The 16,898-nt window shown below is 36.8% G+C and overlaps 1 long non-coding RNA gene across 1 annotated transcript in view; it reads right to left on the bottom strand.

Annotated features, from left to right (window-relative positions):
- Window positions 1–2,038: 2,038 nt before the first annotated feature.
- LOC110484011 (uncharacterized) overlaps window positions 2,039–16,898 on the bottom strand; it is a 110,327-nt gene continuing 95,467 nt past the window's right edge. The window contains exon 3 of the long non-coding RNA XR_002467677.2: window positions 2,039–3,422. This is a non-coding gene — a long non-coding RNA (uncharacterized LOC110484011). The remainder of the gene's footprint in view (window positions 3,423–16,898) is intronic.

The following is a 16,898-nucleotide window of genomic DNA, read 5'->3' as shown; positions in this document are numbered from 1 at the left end:
GATGCAACCTATAGACTGTTTTTGTTCTCTTAGCTGATAATTTTATAATCTTGAAATTTTTAAAATTTGGTAGATAACAATGTTCCTAGTTTAGCTATTTGTAGGCACCAAGGGGTTCTATGTGTAAAGCTGAGCAGATACACAGCATAAAATATTTACTGTTTCTCAAATAGCTCATTCCATTTCACCACGGATGATTTTTAGCAAGGACTGTGACTAGAGAGATCTGTAATTTTAAGTAATTATTCCTACCTTTTAGCTGAAAACTGAATTTCAGCTTCCTACATGGAGAAATAGAGATGCTGAAATTTTTATATAGAAGGGAATGCAACTGGCATTTTCCTGAACAGGGAATATGCACTACACAGTATAGTGTCAGAGCAGATTATATCCCATGAACACTACCTGTGAATTATAGTGGTATCCACTAGCACTACTGTGGTCACAGGTCTGTCAGCTGTGCCAAGAGTGCTGTTGTTGCTAAGAGGTGTAGGGACGCAGGAGTGTTGCAGATCAACCACTGACATGTATTGTTGCTAGAAATTGTTGTATACAGTCTCCTCTGGCTTTTTTATTCATCTCTCTCGTGTTCTTCTGTTTGAAATAAGCTTCTGTTACATTCAAAGGCAATCTGATAAGGATGCAAGTTCACTTTTACATATGTGTTAGGTTATGTGGAAAAAAGGCTTTTCTGCCCACACACAGATGTGTGAGGCATTGGGTCAGGCAGGGGAAGCTCAGTAACCTCATCACCTGCTCCCTGTCTCAACATGGACAGTTCTAGGGGAGCATCACCCCGGTGAAGCTGGGGACAAAACCCCTCAGACTGAGGGAGGTGCAGGATTTTGTGATGGGACAAAGAGGAGGAATTTCTTGACATTGCATAAGACTTATCATGAAAAATTTAAGACAGGAGCCAAAAGAGGGGAAAGGAAGTGTTTGATGGAATAAGCATGGGAAAATAGATTAATAAGGTGATAAAAAGGATTATCACATGTGAAGAGTCGTCATACTAATATGTCCATATTCCAGTTCCTCTGTTTGCCTGCCTGGCCATGGCCTGTAACCATCACCCCTGTCTTATTTAATCCCTTTTCTACTTCTTCACCTTGGTGAGGGACCTGTGTGTTCTTGGGGTGGGGAGGACCTGAGTGCTAGCAGCTAGAGTCAGAATGTGGGTCAAAGGGACTATGTGTCTGTGGTGCCAGTAATTGCAGACACATTGCAGAGTGCACACACTGTGAGTGATTGTGTGTCACCATGCAAACCCCAGCGAATGCCAGGCTGAACAAGTCAGACAGGTGTAGGAGTGGACTCAAGTTTGGGGTGCACCTGAGTGTGTAGCTCTGGGAGGAGACAGCTACTGGAGGGACCCAGTGGTCAAGGCTGATTACTAGAGACAACGGGGTCCAGAGACCAGCTGAGAGAGAGAAGAAGACAGTTTGTGCGTGTAATAATCTGATGCACAAACCAGTGACTGGGGAGACTGAGTGTCTAAGACTGGCTACTGAAGGGATCCACAGTGCAGGTATCTGTGTGTCTCTGCATCTGTGTGTGCAGAGGGAGGACCTGGGGACTGGTACCAGCCTTGGAAGTTGTGTACTCAACTGCCAGAAACTAGAGAGTCTGGGATCCAGAGGAAGCTATTGCACAGACCGAGTGTCTGAGCCTTGCTGATGGAGGGACCCACCTTGCAAATGTATATTTTTTCCCATTAATGCACCTTCATCCTTATCAAGCAAGAGGGAAAAGAGGATGAGGTCACCTGTGCTGGGATTTTTTCGGTGCTGAGTGTTATATTTTGATCTGTGTAGCTGGACATGTCTAAATATAAAAACATGATCTGTGAATGCATATGCTCACTAGGAATGCATGTTCACCTCTAACAGGATAGGAGATTCAGCAACACTAACCATACCTGGCTTCAGCAAGTGCACAGAGCATATGGTTAGCAAAAATGCTTTCTGCATACAAATTCCTCTTACAGATAATATAAAAATAATTATAAAGATGCATAAATATTGTGTTACACAAATAATTGTTAAACATTACACCAGTTACATATTTTATTCTGTGGCACTTTCAATGTCTCATATAGGAAGTGCATATAAAGCCAAGGCAAAAATGGCTGGCTTTCAAGAGAGAAGTCTACTGTCTGAGTTATCCCCATCTAATTTGTACAGCAATGACCCTGTATTTGGTATAGTCACCTGAGTCAATATCATGCATATTTGAAATACAACAAAGATAAATAAATAGATGTATAACATTGCAAAAGTTTTAAAACTAGAAAGGGCCAAATTCTGTTACATCCATAAAGTTCTCTAAAACAGTATGCACGTGAGACAGGCAGGATTTGGCTTACAGTCAGCATTAACATTCAAGTCTGATGAAATCAATAAAGCTGCTGCCTTAGGATGTAAATGCATGGAAAATAGCAATAAAGACTTCCTCCATACTGAAGATTACTGCCGTCACAGCAGAACTATAGAAAGTGATCAAGTAAGCACTAAGTAACTTCATGCAAAGTATAACAGATATCTCTACATAGCTAGAGGTAGAATCCTGGGGGATCAGGGTTGGGGGGTGGGGGGGAGAGGAATCCAAGCTCACTTCTTTTTAACCAAATAGTAAAGCAAATATTTTAAAACTGTATTCAAATTTCCTTAATGCACATCTGAATGTACTTGGCACTACTTCAAAAACTACAGAAGAGTTGTAGCCTTTAGTTCTTTTGTGAACTGAGCACACAGAGGTTGAAAACTACAAAAACTTGCATTCTTTGCAAGCTCCAGTGTAACTACTGAGAAGGCAGACAACATCTCATAGGATAAGCTGGTATTCCATCGCACCTGAATATTACATTGCATATGTTAAACCTTGGACATTTCATACTATACAATAAAATTTACTCCTACAGGTAGTTCTATTACAATCATTAGATTTTTTCACATGAATGCAGGTTCAGTGGATGCGGAAAATTAGTTTCTGCCTGAAGTTTTCTTGTTACCATAAGAGTAAATCACACTATGCTAGCTGAATGTAGATTCCTGTCATTTAACAGGACAAAGGTTTAATAAAAAACATTTATTTACTTTTACAGTTCTTTTCAGGTCTGCAGAAACTTTAATCAATAGCTAAAGATTAATTTTCTCTTCTTCTTGGCATCTGTTTAACATGCCTCCAGTTTTAAACCTTAGAATAGAAATGACTACACAAGGTTTATCACTACCACAAGGTCTCCTGTAAACTACTTAAAGCCATTCAGCCCAAAGTCATATCTTCCAGCTACAGTCACTTAATGGAGTCCAAGTTTAATCCCTTCTCTGCAGCCAAAAGTGTTTCAGCCCACCAGCCTGTTGGGTCCAGCCAGCGTCCTTGTGCAAATGCAGTGATGTGTTGCAGAGGATGATTCAGGATTTCTGCAAATACAGAGAAGAAAACCTTCAGTCAGAATACAAAGAAGCTGCATTCCAAGATTTGCACTAGATCCTGTTTCTCTGCTGTGCCTAGTGACTAATGCCCAAGGTGGAGAGTCTGTCCCCCAGCTGGTATCGCCATAGCTTTATGCCTGCGAGCTCAGCCCTTTGCAAGGCGACAGCAGAGTGGGGCTCCTCCATCTGGGGAGGTTCTGGGCACACACCACCTCTGCCCTCTGCCCTCTGCCCTGGCCAGCTGCTCCCTGCTGCTTTGCACCATACATTAGAGGAAAAATGCCAATAGTTTCTCGGCACCCCAAAGATAGTGTGCCTTCATCCAATTTGAAGCTGTGAATTCCTAGTTCACACAGACAGCTAAATTTAGGAGAAGGTGAAATTTCAGGATATGTTGTTCTTACTCCTAAAACCATTTGCAGAATTTGAGCTTAATCCTCTTTGAATTCACATTCTATTACAATTCTCCAGAAAACCCTGAGAAATCTTTTTGTTCACTAATTAAGATCTGTTTTAGCTCTAGTAGTTGTAAAAAAAAAAAAAAACATCTACAGAGCTGAGGGCTTCTCTTATCTAGTTAGAGGTTATATTTAATATTCTGGTCAGTTGTCTTTTGCATATGGATTTGCTAGATAACAGAGCTGCCACATTACAGTAATCCAAAAATTAAGAATAATCATCCACTTTGTAACATTTTTAACCATTTCACTTTCCCAAGTGAGAGTCTTTTCACAAAGGATTACCTTCTTTCCTATTAAAGCAACTGATAAAGAATTCTGCACTGCACATAAGGTATGCCAAGCACTACTTATTCTTCCTGCAATCCAAAATACTGCTGCAACTCACAAAATCATTTATAGCAGATTGTTACAGGTAAAATGGGACATTGCTTTTGTTCTTTCAGGCTTTGTGTGCCCTCAGGCTAGTGATTTACTATACATCCACAATTTTTAGAAGCACTGTCTAAATTTGATATAGCTTAGTCCATAGATGTTCAGTTTCAAACAAATCAGTTCATGTTTTTGGAGATAATTACCTGTCTTTCTATTTGCTATTGTTGTTTCACACAAAGGATTAACTTTCTTTCCAGAAAGGAAGACAATTTCAGCACTACTGTATCAAAGAAAAGGGAAAAAAAAATAACCCTAGCATCTGTACTAACAGTTAATATGCCTATAGACACAAAGGATTTCAAAATTAACTTTTTTTCAGAATGAAGTTTCCTAAAATTAAGCAACAGTAAACAGTAAATTGAATTGGGACAGCACAAAGAAAAACCTCATGCAAAAGGTGGTCTTTCCTTCCCAGAATGCTGTGTTTGTGATATTTTATTACTTATAAGACTGAAGATTCCAGTAATGCTAGTTTGCCTGCACTTAATCCCCAAAGCTTGAGCAATAAAAATTTGGGTTAAAACTCGATTCTCTAGATAATTATTTTGCCAAAATCATGTACATTAAAAATTAGCCTATTTTGCCAGTCAGTTTTTGCTCATGTTTAGATATGTCTTGACCTGTGGAACTCTCATTTTGAATTGATTTTGTGCATCAGGCTTACTCAGTCTGGTAAGACAACTCTGGCTTGGGTTTCATTCATTTTAAGTCAGCTGTTATGACAATTTGCAATAATATTGGCTGCACATCAAATCAAGTTGTTTCATGTGGAGTTGGTAGTTTAAACTAAAGTGATTAGGGAAATTTTCATAACATCAATATGAATGCTACTGCTAGTCTTTTGACAAAAATTCTTAACCAGAATTTTGGGGTTTTTGGGCTGTTCTACTAGAACAATGAAAGTCTATTTTTGTTTTAACCTTATTTATGCAAAGTCACTTCTAGAAGAGCTCTGGAAACTTGAGAGACACTTTCTTCACTGAAACTTTCTTCAAAATTTATGAATTTGACAACACATTAAGTTAATTGTGGGTGAAGCTCATAGATTATTTTGTGGGATGTATAGCACAAGATAAAGGCTTTACTAAGAATAAGGACTCTTCACATATGCAGCTGCAAGACATAATTTCCTTTAATTTTTGGAACTGTAAGAATAACACAACTTGTACCACATTTGACCACTTTGAGAATGAAGCCTAAAGGACTCTATCCATTTACATCCAGATCTGTGAGCATCTAGGGAATTTTGATTTCTAACTTAAAGCTTAGAAAAGGATATCTGACACTAAAAAGCAGACATCACATCATGTTCTGTGTGAAACTCATTGCCATGGTTTCAGCATGCTCTGTACACACGTTGGTCAGGGCTCCTAATTGGCCCTGAATATCACTTGGAGTTAGTGGTAAATAGATGTCTAAGTGTCTCAGACTGAGAAAGCTCTTGGCATACAAAGAGATCAAAACCTGACATGACCACCACCTCTATAAGATATATTTTACTCTCAGTACAAACTTGCCTCTTTTACAGCCTTGCAACAGTGGTAAGCTTTGAAATCTATAGTTTGTGTGTCACATAGAAACTAAAAGCATCCTTTGGTTTGTAATTTGGACGTGAGGACTTGACAAATATATATCAACTGTTTCCTAGATAAAGCATTTTTTATGTTTCTTTAATATTCTTACCATTAAATATGAGGTGAAGTATATAAATAGAGAAATAGACTAATCAGCTGGTTTTATTTCTTTTCATGCTTTTCTGTGTAAAAGTGAATTGCAGTGTTACTATAACAGACCCTGTGAGGGTGTGTAATGCTAACATAGCCAGTATCAGCACCCCCACTAATCTTATCAGCAAGGCTGCTCTGGCAACCTCCTTTCCTACAGTAATTGTCATAACCCATCTTTCAGAGAGGGAGTCTGACTCAAATATCTGCATGCTTATTATGCTGCCATCCTTCAGGGTATCACCACTGCAAAGGATTTGAAAGGCTGAAACAGGACCAGGCAACCCCAGCAGAACCCTGCAAACATTTACATACAATCTTTATGTGTATATGGCTACACATACAAAAATTAGAAAGGAAGCCAGTAAGTATATCAGGGAAATGCCTGCTCCAAGGGGAGCCAGCTGAGAACCCATAGCTACAAGCCAAAATCCCTGCTGTTTTTAAATAGATTGGAGGAGGAACAAAAAATGTACAATGCACAGACAAGATGATGTCACTTCCAAATTTCAGTAGCTGCCTTTTGCACTGACTTAAAACAGTTCACTGAAAGCTTTACAGCACTCCAAACAATAGTGTAAGGGCACTTTTTACTACTGTGTCCCTTCTGTTGGTATGCCAGCATGCAGTAGCACTGTCCTGTGCATCCCTGATAGATGCAGAGGTCAAACAGCAGAATGTTATCATTCTCCTGTACCCAGGGCAGACAGGAGGGACTATCAGACTACCAGAATTACTTGGAGCTGCAATTTTAGCAATGTCCATGTTGAAAAGTGACCAATTATAAAAAAGGATTACAAATTAATTGTATAGCATGATATGAGATATATGTCTGTTATTGGCAGAAGAATCCAATAAACTACTCGTAGTACTTGCCCTGTGCACAAGTACTATAAGCTTGAATATTTGCAGTCATTCATTTCTGGTATTTATATGTTCAAATTTCATTTTAGAGAGGAAAAAATAGGTATTTATGTATCAGTGGAGAATATAGTTGCTAGCCATTCAAATATGAATAGTTTAGCTCTGTTCCTTTGTTCAAATTGTAATAAAAAATTTCTAAAAGGTTATTTAAAAAATTATAATGGTAATTTTGAAAATAAATAAAATTTGATAAGAACAAATTTCTTTCAAAAGTATGAGGATAGTATAATTATAAATAATTTTATTATAATGCTAATTGTTTAACTGTTAAACTTTTTTTTAGTAGACCATTATTTCTGTTGAGATGCACTTTAAATAAAAATCTATTTATTAATTCCACACAAATAAATTCATAAAAATATGTTATGGTAACACAGACAGCTAGACTTCTTCATGCTCCCTGCAGAAGAACATTATGCTTTCTTTGAATTTTTTTTCCTCAATGACAACAAATTTAGTACTTCAGTCATCAGCTACAGTTCTATAAGAGAAATGAGCACATCAGACAAGGTATGTAATAATCCTTTAAAAATAATACTTTAATAACAGCTATACAATACACTCAAAAAGAATTGCATACTTCCTTTTCATTTTAATACGAATAATTAAATTTAGAAATACTCATTCCTTTAATATGAGGCTGTTTTATTTTTTTGTAATTTATATAATAGTGGAAAAGTGATCCTATAACTTATAAATCTCTTAGTAATTTTGGTACAAAGTCCTATCATAAATTTTAGGGTTTTTTTCTGAAAAACTGTCTCTGTACTGCCTGGAGTTTCTTTCTGATAACTCTAATCACCTTTTCACATACAAACTCACCAAAATGAAAATTTCCAAACATTTGCCACTTATGACTCTTAAGTTTCCACATCCTTAAGTAGGGTTGTTTTAACCTGGACTTTTCATGAAATAGCCAAAAATGTGAAGCCTTGGAAAAACTCAATTAGTTTTTACCATGAACTAGTTGGAGGAATCTTCATAAGATATGCAAATCAGGTGTCAGTCATTTCAGAACTATGTTTTACTATAGCTACTGCAGACATTCAGATCTGCTAAAATGTTCCCACATTGGGCAGCTAATAGGCCTTCTGATTCAAAATGTAAGACATTTGCAAGTTTTCCTAATTTTGTTAAGGATGTTTTAAAGTTTTTCTGTTATAACTTTATAATATTTCCTGGTCTATACTGCATTGTAACACCAGCCAGTAAATAGATAATTTTTGACTACCATCAAAGTGAGGGCTTTTTTACCCAAGCAGGAAAAGAAGTCTCAAAGCCACACAAAGATAACACAAGAAAAGGACAAATCAATCAGCTAAAATAGGGCTCTCCTTCAAGTGTTAATTTGCCAAGAGTCACAAAAGGTTAAGTACAAAGGAGACACGACCTTCAGTTTCCCATCTGCAACAAGCATCCAATAAAGATGCTTTGTAAATAAACTTTAAGGATGTTCCATGCAGTTCAAGAGGGGCAACAGTGATAAAATCTGTTGAAAAAAAATTCAGAAGACTTCTTTGAATTGCAAAACTTAGTTGCAGAACAGAAACACAGAGGATGCACACAGTAGATAAAGTGAAACCATACTTTCACCTAGTGTACCAACGTGCTGGTGATGCTGATAACAGGTAACCAAATGTCTTTATGCCAGGAATGCAGCTTCAGAATCCTCAGTGAACCTCATTCACATGACTGAGTTATGAGTCTTTGGAGATACCTTTTACAGGATCTCATAGGAGTTCTGAAGCAAAGAAAGAATTCATTTCTGAAAGGCATGACTGAGAAAGTGGCCTTTTTTCCTGCAGTATTTTTCTAATATTAAGAATATACACAGTATTCTGCTACATACATCAGACCAGGGAAAGGCTTTAGAGAAAACAGGGGTCTGCCTCCCCATAAAAACAGTAGTGCACACTCTTAATGGTGATAATAAGGAAACAAATTAAAGTTGCCTAGGCTTTAAAACCATAATCACTTTCTTTTAACTTGTATGGACTTTTTAATGCATGTGCTACACCAACTACAAAGTCTTTTTCCTTTAACTATGAGCATATATGCTATCACAGCTTATCCTTTTAATGAAGACTTTACATCGAGCATCTATAAGGTACTTGCTTGCTTAACAAAGAGAATGATTTGAAACACTAAAGGGATCCTTCAAATTTCATCATATTGAAGCAGTTTATATTATATAATAGAAGTGAAGATAAGTCATTTTTCAATACCTTAAACTCTGCTAAACTGGTGAGCAAAATATATTAGCATCACAGTGTAACACAACAATTAGGACACAAGTTTCATAGACACTGAAGATCCCTATATGTGTTTCAGTCCTGTGATCTAACTACTAATTTCACAAAACATCAAACTATCCAAGAGCAATTGCAATGGGTCTGAAGTCTGTGAAATTAGATGAATTTCAAAAGAGCAAGGAATGAAGAGGCATCCTATTATCCCTTAATCAGCATCTTCTAACTTTAAAAATTTTGCTAATTTCAGCCACTCAACCACTGAAACTTACTTATGAATATTTTCATTATTAACAGATAGCAACTAAAATTAATTACCTCAGGTTACTATATTTTCCAAGTAGAAGGTCCAGGATAAGTAGTAACCTTGTGTCATTTTTTACGAATGTCAAATATAAAAGTCAAAGAGGGGGCATTTCAGAAGCCACAACCCATAATGAATAAATGCATCCAGTTTAAGGAGCCATTATCATGAAGAGCACTAGAAATTAATGATTAATGACATAATGATTAATTAATCAATAAATTTGTTGACATGTGTTTAACCAAAAAGAGTAAGAAGCAACTCAATGGTTAAAGAGCAACATAAACCACCTTTATAAGTCCTGCTTAGCATCCTATTACTTTGAAATGAAGGAATTATTTATCTGCAGCCCATGTGGCACTAAATATTGAGTGAGAGATCGAGGAAAACTTTTCCTGAGAATTGATGGAAAGACGGTGAGGTGCGTTTTTTTCTCTTAAAATTAAAATTTCTTACTTTTAATATTCCAGTTTTTATAGTTTCTCACACTCCCTAAGAGCAGCTACTTCTTATACCCACATACTTTCACTCTCCAGAGCTACAGCTTGCACTACGGTTCCATGAAAGAGTCAATCTGATATTAAGTATAAAGGTACCAAAGATGGGAGTAAAATAAGTCAGTTGTACGAGACAAAGCTTTGAAAAATTCACTTTGTCTGTTCAAAGGACTGAAAAATTTTGAAAAGCTAACTTTTTTTCCATATAGACATTATTCCAGATCACATATCAGCCATTCCACTGCTGCAGAAAGCCTGCATAAGGCACTATGAGGTGGTCTTTGTGAACACAAATGCAACTGTGCTCTATCTGATCAACTTGAGACCATCAGGGAATTGAGTGCATAAATCCAGCATTACTGAACACAGAGACATGAATTTAATATTAGATGTTGCTTCTCTGGTACAGATTAGAGAAAACCTGAAAGCAGCTGAACTCCCTATACTGTCCTTCCTATGGTTTGCATGAAAAGCTAAGGATACATTATTATTTCAGTTTCCAAACTGGGTAACTTCTTCCTCAAATAGGTAAAGCAAGCTGTTGAGAGAAAAACCTGAAAATTTCTTTTAGTTCTTTAAAAGTTCTGCATTTGCTTCATTTAAGAGCTAGCTGTCTGTAGAGTCTGTGATGAAAGGATAAGTAAATTGAAAAGACAGACCCAGCAAGGATCTAAGGAACAGTCATGAGTGGAAGACCCATAGTAACACAATCAGTGAAAACCTAATCAGCGAAAATTAGAGCACACTGAATCAGCTGTCTCTAAAGCTATCAAGAGAAAATTATTGTCCCTGGTGTGAATCCCACTGAGATGAGTCAGCAGCAGAAACTCTCTCTTAGAAGCCTTCAGACTAAAAGGAGATTATTGCCTTCAAGGGAACAGGATTTATCACAAAATAGAGTGGTGAAGGGTATTCGTGGATTGAGTAAAAATTGTTAAGAGATGTGTCAAGTTAATTGTGGGAATGTTCAAATTTTTTTTTTATGTTATACTTAATGTAAGGACCAAAGATGGAGAGAGAGGGTAACCAAGGTGAACTGGGAGGAACAAACATGGAAAAATAGAGGAAACATGACAAAACCAGTTTCATGTAAACAGATAGTGAGCAGTTTTGTGTCTCCTGATCACAGAGAGGAGGAACAGGTTAAGGCTGACTGTGAGAGTCGTGGTTATGTGAAGGGTGTGTGTGCATTTATGGGTGTCAGTACAGGCACCACTCTTCATGGGGGTCTGTGTGGCCACAATCATGTCAGACTTGTGTGCACAGACTGGGAGTAACTTGTGTCTGGGGTCAGGGAGCCACAGTGGCTTCACAAGCATGGCTGGGGATGCCTACAGAAGAATTTGGAAAACTGGAAACAACAATGTTACTACTATTATTTTTCAGAGAGATATTTCTGACCAACTCACCTTGTGGACTTAGAAAATTGAGAGTTGTGAGTTCAAATATTCTCCATCCCTGGAGATATTGAAAACCCATTCAGACCTGTTCCTGAGCAACCTGCTCAGATGACACTTCTTTAAGCAGCATTTTGGACCAGGTGGTCTCTAGAGGTCCCTTCCAACCTCAGCCACCCTGTGATTCTCTAAAAAAATTCTGCCCCTTTTTTCCAAAGGCCCTAAAAATTATGCAGTAGAAACATAAACAAAAAAATTAAGTGAGAGCTCTCAGGAAATAAAAGGCACCTTTCAAGGAGCTCTATGGTCTATATGGCCTTGAGCTACAGACTTAAGCTTTCTCCATCTATTTTGTGAACCTTGTGCTTCTGTAGTTGCATTAAAGTGGTGATCCAAACAAATCATGCTATATTGGATTCCTTCCATAGCACTCCCAGCTTGGGGTTCAGAGCTGTTTCAGATTCATGTAATCCAAAAGGTGAAAAGATCCTGAAAAATATATAATATAAATATCTAAAGATCATTATAAGCGGATAGAATGTAATCAAACCACGTATTTTTTCATAGGGTTAATAGAAGCCAAACTTAAAGGGAAAAACTTAAACCAGAGACTATTATCAACATACAGTACAATGTGTTTATGGTAAAATGTTGCCTCAGGGGAGAAGCTGATACTTTCAAAAATGAAAATAAAATGGTTTTCTATAAAACCTCAACTCTTAAAATATTTATATTCCACTTGAAAAGACTTGTCTAATAAAATACTTCAAGATCAAGAGGAATCACTGAGGCATTTAGTCTGCCTTTGCACATATCTCAAGCTAAACAATATACCAAATTACTCCTGTAGTCACATCAGTAATAAATGGCTTTGACTGAGTCATACCTTTCAGAAATAAACATACAAGACTGATCTGAAAATACCAAGAGGCGAAGAATACACCACTTCTCTCTATAATTTCAATTTTTTTTCTTTACTGGCAATAGTAAAGACGCTTTATTTCTAACCTGAATGTATTTAACTTTAACATTCAGACATTAGTTCTTGTGATTTTATCTGATAAATTAAGGAGCCTTTAACATCCAATATTTTCCCTCCATGAACCTTAACAACTATTAATCACTCGAGATGATGGTGTAATAAGCAGGAAAAAATACTTAGCAACTTCAAAGAATATTTAAGAAGCGAGAAGAAACAAACCAAAACTCCTCAATATTCTTCCTGTCACTCTCTCTTATGACACTAAAAGTACTTGTACTCTTAGTACTCAGGATCTTTTCACAATTTTTCTGGAGGTTTTTTTTACTATCTGTGAATATCACACTTCCATTGAAATCAAAAGTGGTCTAAACTATATAGTTCAGGTAGGTCAGAACTGTTAGCCAAATCCCATATATGCTTATTTAGGTATGAACATAGGATTGCTATTTATAAATTTCCAGAATAAAGGACTGAAGATTCAGCAGTTTCCTATTTTTATCATAAATTTTATCAAAAACAGAAGAAACTTTTTTACTTTCTTAGGTAGTTTTCCTGGGAACTTAATTCTGTAGAGCAGTGTGTTTAGTTGCAACATCCAATATTTAGCTTTTAGCATTATTTAATTTCTAGAGAATAATCTTAAATATCATGATTTTTGGTTCCAGAGATATTGACATGAATTCTAGTATTATTATATGAGAACACTTTATTTGACAGAAAAACTGATTACATGAGATCAACACTGAAGTAAAGAGTTTATTTGACTTGTAATATCTTTTAAATTATAATATCACCCTCCATGTCAGACATTTTACTTCAGATTACCAGTGTCATTGTAATCCAGGATGTCATGAGGAAGAGAAATCAAAAACTCTTACAGAAGTACATTGTTTTGGTGATTTTTGGAATTCTTTTATTAGAATGCTGGGAGACAGAACAAAAACTAGCAAAGTGTCATAACAAAAGAATACTAGCTATTGCTAGTACTGCAACTGCTTCATTATACTTCTTTTATAGCCATTTTGTTTCAGGCTTATTCAGAAAATCATTTTCTCCAAGTATTACAGCACTGAGAGACAGCCTCTAGGTAAGTACAGATAACCACAAAGGCCAAATTTTAATCATACCCTTAGCTTTTTTTCTCCACAAAAACCATCCTTTTGGAGTAATATGTATAGACTTGCACTAAAGAACAAGTAAAAGAAAATGTGTATGCTTGAGCTACAACAGTAGAACAAATTATGATTGAAAACATTGTGTGACAAAACAGACAGCTAATGGAGATCTTTAATTCATTTAACAATTATTGGAATATTTTTGCAAAGACAGATACATGCATTTAAAGGCAGGAATATATGTAGTCATTTTTGTGTCTACCTTTAAAGCTATTGTTAAACAGAGAGGTGTAAATCTGTAGATGTTCTTATTCAAATTATATATTTGATTGAGTTATCTTATTTAAAACAAATTAGTAGGAATTACTAAACTAGAACAGGCTGAGCTCCCAATGAGAAAAAGTAATTTTGCATTCAACAAGGTTTGACAATTACACCCCTGCAAAGCCAGGACAAATGGTTTAATAGAAAGGGTATTTGGGATCTTGCAGCCTTAGGTTTCCAGCTTCAGGAATTTACAGAGTCTGTGTTTTAACTGCCTCCACCTGTATAGGGTTTCTAAACTTGTTTTATGAAGAGATAACCTACTTCTTATCCCAGAGTGAAACTTATTTTTTCCTTGAGATATTTAAAGTGAAAACATACCAATACCCCACTTCACAGATACAGTTAGGCACTTAAACCTTACTGAAATTAAAGTGGCTTCAGCTCCTCAATGCTAGCCCCAAAATCAAACAGAAATTAAGAAATCTAGTTACAATTCAATTGTGCCTTTGACTTTCCTACTTCTGGCTGGACAAAAATATATATTTAATAAGGAACATTAAATAAAATTAGATTTCATAAGTTATATTAGCATGCCTGAAGTACTTACAGGAAATCACAGAAACTTTTCTATGTCCATCATTCATCTTACTGAATGAAAGCAACTAAAAGCCATTCCAGGCTAGAATCAAAGACTAATGTTATACCCCTACAACACCTTGCCTCCATTGTAAGGACATTGCTCCTGCTTTTTTAAGATTTCTACAACATAAAGGAGGCAAGATAGAGTTGTAGCAGGTGAAGTTCCCCAGGCCTTCAAGGAAACCACAAGGAACCATTGAGGCTAGCCTATTCCCAAACTTCCCTGGACAGCCTCATTTATTAGCTTAGCTGCATCACTTCTCTGTCTTTCTCCTTTTCTGCCTCTTCTAGATGGCTTTGAACTGGTGACAATGAATGATCTTGTTATGTGTGCGAATTTGAGCAAAAGCCAAGCGGCTCTGCTATTGTTAAGGGTTTCTAAGCTTGACTAAGAAAAGTAGTAACAGTAGGAGCGTTTAGAGCTCACACAAAATTGTACTTAATGATACCTGTTACTGGGGCCCAGCAAGCTGTTATTGACATATCACTATTTGAGTGACATCTAATTAATCATTATATCACTGACTAGACTCAGTTATAACTTTGAGGACCTTTGTTTAACCTTCCCACTGAATATCTTGCACCAGCTTTGAATTTAACCTAACATGAGACTGTTTAACCTATAAACCATGTGGCTGTAGGAAAGTACCCTGGGGTTTTGTCACTTTGGCATTTACTGGAATGCAATTGTATTCTAGTAGCAAAATAAATGTATGCTTCTCTGTGATTGGAAAAAATCCCTGTCAAACCTTGGACATACAGCATTTTCCCCTTGTTCCCCTAAAAATCAACATAAAAGAAAAAGAAAAAACATACATTTTATTTCACTTAAATTCAAGGAGAGTTATTCTGGATGACTCTCGTGGCAGTAGAAACTTTATAATCACACTTTGCTTTTAGAAGCTGGAAAATCAAAGCGTGTGGAGAGAACTATACTTATCTACCAATACTATATCTTATTTTTCCTTAAAACTCTATTTGAGTCTTGTGATGATGATGTGGTCACTAAAAATGAGTATTTTCTTTTTCTTTTTTTTAAAGGGGGAAAAAGATAAAAAAGTCTCAGATCTCCACCTTGTGTGGTTGATGGTGAATGACTCTACAAACACTCTTGAGGCCCTTGGTTTAAGACTTGTTAATTACTGTTGAAGAGTAAAACATCAATATGTGATTCCTTTTGTTTTTAGTTTTTGCAGTGTTGGAACATTCCAGGTTTCACCTTGTTTAGTTGCACCTTGATATTTAATTTAACCTCCAAATTCTGTCTGAAGTTTGCTTATTATCCCCATTCAAAAGAGAGAACATAAGTAAGAACAGGTGTGTAGGGAGCACTGCGCTCCAGGACGGTTTGGGTGAATGGAGATGAGAGATCTCTGAAGGCTGCTCTTGGGATATCAGGTTTATTAGGGATGGAGAAAGGTCCTGCCTCGAGCTGCCAGACACAGCACATGGCGAGGCTTGAGGGGATGGGGGAAGGGAGAGACAAGAGGATGCTCTAGGAAAGGGTGGAGGTCCTGTGAGGGGGAAGATCTAAAAGAGGGGAAGTTCCAAGAGAGGGGAAGTTCCACGAGAGTGTCTGGCTCCTCGGAGACCCCTTATCAGGGGGCTTCAAGGTGGGCTGGAACAAGGCTTGGGCCAATGGGGTCACAGGCACTTGATGTTTCAGGGGAGGGTTACAGGTGTAGGATGAACCATACATTTTGGGGGTTGAGATAGAACAGTCCATTTGACTTTTGGACTTATCTGTAGCTAAGGGTATTGTCCAGCCAGTACAGAGGATTTTTTTCATCCTGGCTGTATCATTATGAATAATTATATTTATCCATCCTTCCCAACACAGGTGCATGTTAGTCAAGTCCTTAAGAGGAAAATTTATAGCGGCCAAATAAGAGTCCTACTGAGCTTTTCCTATGGCAGAGTTAAAACAAAGCATGGATTGAATTTTAGTAGCATAGTTCAGTCAAATACATAAAGTTTTCCAATCTGAAGCATAGGATGGACAAATAGAAACACATCTGCACATGTATATTCTGAGTAGTAAGTTCTTAGGTTAGATTTTGTGCTTAGTCTGGGTTTTTAGTCACTGCTCCATCACATTCTTATTTACATAACACACTTTAATTTCCTAGGTGAGTTAAGTTCTCTGTTTCATTTCAAGGATGGCTCAAGCCTCTTGTTTTGTGGCAACAAGGCACCAAGATTATGATGCTGAGCTCTTGGTTCTATACATTCCATAACAAGATTCCATAACTTTGCTCTAGCCTAAGTTTTAATAAATTTCTCTGTCATATCTTATGTGTCAGAAACTAATTGCTTGTTTTCATACATGGAACTACCAATTAAAAGGCTTACTCTCTTTTTTTCCATTGTACCAAATGTCACTAAGTAGCTAGAGGAAGGCATTTCGCTATTTTAATTAAGCATATGGAGGAAAACACAAGAACATGACTTTGGAGGAAATATGGAAAGACTA

This window comes from Lonchura striata, chromosome 4 (assembly GCF_046129695.1).
Source record: "Lonchura striata isolate bLonStr1 chromosome 4, bLonStr1.mat, whole genome shotgun sequence".
In the NCBI taxonomy this organism is placed as follows: domain Eukaryota; kingdom Metazoa; phylum Chordata; class Aves; order Passeriformes; family Estrildidae; genus Lonchura; species Lonchura striata.
Note: the sequence above shows the minus strand (reverse complement) of the source record. Positions and strands in the feature narration are given on the sequence as shown.